General features: G+C 43.6%; 1 pseudogene across 1 annotated transcript in view; it reads right to left on the bottom strand.

Moving 5' to 3' along the window:
• Positions 1–1826, bottom strand: part of LOC103266656 — a 10355-nt pseudogene extending 8529 nt beyond the window's left edge. Inside the window, exon 1 of the transcript XR_002482320.1 lies at positions 1407–1826. The product of XR_002482320.1 is annotated as a negative elongation factor E pseudogene (transcript). The remainder of the gene's footprint in view (positions 1–1406) is intronic.
• Positions 1827–2924: the final 1098 nt, after the last annotated feature.

Here is a 2924-nt window from a genome sequence, read left to right as displayed (position 1 = left end):
TCTCTCTCTGCCTCAGGAAGTCCAATTACTCTTAGGTTTGGTCTCTTAAAGTGATCATTCATCTCTTGCAGGTTTTGTTCTGTCTTTTTGAGCTTTTTTTCTATGCTTTTGACAGTTTGGGTTAGTTCTGTGTTTTGGTCTTCGAGTCCTAAGATTCTTTCTTCTGCTTGGCTGATTCTACTTTCCATGCTTATTAGTCTGTTATTCATTTCCATCACAGTATTCTTTACTGCTGTCATTTCTGACATCAGCTTCTTCCTATTTTTCTTTTGTCTCTGCTCAATTTTTAAAATTCTCTCCATTAATGTCTTGATGTCTGGGTTTGTTGCATGTAACCAGTCATTCTGGGGGCTCTTCATTGTTTGTGTTCCAGAATCTGTTTTCTCAGTGTCTGATCTCCCAGGGGTCTGTGTGAGACCTATATTCTTCTTTTGGTTTTTCTTCATTTGTGCGGTTTTTCCCCCTCCCTACTTTTTCCTTTCCTCCATGTCACCATCTTCTTTAATTCTGTTATTCAGGGGTAAAGGGATTGGTTTTACTTCTGTTTATTCAATCTCCTATTCTTTATGTATGCCCTCTTACTTTGTTCAATTCTGGAGTTGCACTGTAGGTTGGGGGTGGTCCTTTTTGCAGTTTTGAGATTTACTTAAGGGGGGAGCTGCGATTCAAAATCTACCTGCAGGTCCTGGTATTGGCTGACAGGTGTGTGAATAATCTGGAACCCACTTCTCACTGCCTTGGAATCTGTCCATGCAGTGGGGCTGTAGGTTTACTCCCTGAAATAAAATGTGGTTAGCAGAGGGGAGAGAATGGAGCAGACAGTGGGTTGAAGAGGGAGGTGGAGAGATAGAGGAGTAAGGGGGGAAACAAACGAGTGTGCCAACAAATAGAGAGAGAGGCCTATACTGAAACAGATAAAAACAATAGACCACAGCTACAGATGAACCAACTCTCATACAAACAAAAATAAAACATACAGTGATGCTAACATACCAGCTATCCAACCACCTTATTAGTGTGCTGTTCCTCTATACAAAGATATGGTTTACAGAGAGAACAAATGAGAAGAAAAGGAAGAGGAAAAAAGAAAAAAAGGAACAATACAGTAGGAATAGAATTAAGTCATTAAACTAACAGAATCAATGAAGCACACTCTGAGACATTTCGTTTAAGTCCAATGTCCTTTCAGGTCTGATTTCTAGTTTTCTTTTCAAGCTGGTAAATTAGTTTGCAGTTAGTGTCAGTTGCCCCTGGTCTGCTGTGAAGGACAGTGCAGATTACCCTCCGTTCAGCACTCTGGTCTATGTCTTTATCAAGCTTGTTTCTCCCGTTTCGATGTTGTTACCTTGAATCACCAGCAGGTGGTGCTATCTAAGCTGCTCGCCCCAGAGAGGGTGGGGCCGGACAGGGACAGCAGAGGCTGAAGATGGCAAAATGGCTGCCTGCCTCAGGGCAGACGGCAGGAGACTTATGGCAGGCAGGACGTCTCGATTGCAGGAGAGGTGGCAGCGATCCCAGCAGATTTTCCCTGAAGGGGCTTTAAGGACTGAAGTTGTGGATCGCCTCCGGCCCCGGTGGTGCGAGGTGTTACCAGTGGCGGTGGCGGTGGCTGCAGCGGCTGCAGTGGCAGCATCTGCACTACAGTGGCTGTCCAGACCGCTGCGATGCCCCAGAGGTGGCAACAGCCGAGCTCCGTATGAAGAGCGGGCTGCGATGTTAGGGTCCGTAGCCCCCGGGGCAAGAGTCAGAGACACACTGCAGTTCTCCTTTGCAGAGGTTTTCACAGACCAGGTTGCCCCGTTGCCATCTTGCCGGAAGTCCTCCATTATTTTTCTTTCAGTGGGCTTGCCTAGACCTTCTGAGTGGATTGACTATTGCATTCCATTTTAGCAGTAGGGTGTGGCTTAAGCTCAGGTTAGACATGAGTCTACACCTTTGATGCAGTGTCTGAAATGGATGGGCATGTGGGAGATTCAGAAAGCCCACCCAACTGTGTGGGAAAGCTGGTCAGGCTCTTGAGCCTGGAAGAGATGTGAATCATACTTCCTACTGCATGACAACTAGAAAAAGCTTCTCTGGTTAGTGTGGTATCTCCTCTGCCCAGGACGGTGAGCTACTGTCAACTAGTGTGTGCTGGCTGAAGCCTGCCCTAGCACATTCTTTTTCTGTATTTTGCCTCAGGTGGTTCAACTCCATTAGTACTGGTGGTGATCCTCATGGGTTGATCAAGGAGTGCATCCCCCATGAAAAAACCCAGGCTGGTGGGAAAGCCAGATGTCTGCCTCCAGTCCACTAATTCCAGTGTAGAAACTTTAAGTTCATAGAGACTTATGGTACCATAAGAGCTTGCAAAGAGGGTCATCAGAGACACAGATAACTAATTCTCTAATTATCCAATGATGGTTTTACACATCTTTGTGGTCCAAAGGGGCTTCATGTTCTCACTTCTGGGTTTTTTTCCCTTAGTTCTTATGAAGGTAATTCCATGTGTGGACATTTATTCAAATACATGCTTCTGTAGAAGTACCAACACTAAAGAGATCTACTCCACCATCTTCCTCTGATTCTTTTCTAGACAATTTTACTGTCACATTTTGAGAGTTTTTGCTATGATATGGATACAATCTATTTTCCAATATATGCTTTGCAATGATTATCTCCCAGTCTGAAGACTTTCTTCTCATGCTCTTCACAGTGTCTTTTGGAGAGAGGTTTAAAAATGGGGTGAAATCCAATTGTTATTTTGTGATTTGTGTTTTGGGGTTGTATCTAAGAATGTTTTGCAAAGCAGAAATTCACCAAGATTTTCTTCTAGAGATTTTAGGAGTTTCAGGTTTAACGTTTAGTTTTATGATTTGTTTCCAGTTCATTTTTAAAATCATATGTTATTGATTGAAGTAAAATTTCTTATTGATCCAGCAGCA

This window comes from Carlito syrichta, unplaced genomic scaffold (genome assembly GCF_000164805.1).
Source record: "Carlito syrichta isolate Samal-C Ts95f unplaced genomic scaffold, Tarsius_syrichta-2.0.1 Scaffold307260, whole genome shotgun sequence".
Lineage (NCBI taxonomy): Eukaryota > Metazoa > Chordata > Mammalia > Primates > Tarsiidae > Carlito > Carlito syrichta.
The sequence above is the reverse complement of the archived record's forward strand: the minus strand, read 5'-3'. Positions and strand labels throughout refer to the sequence as shown.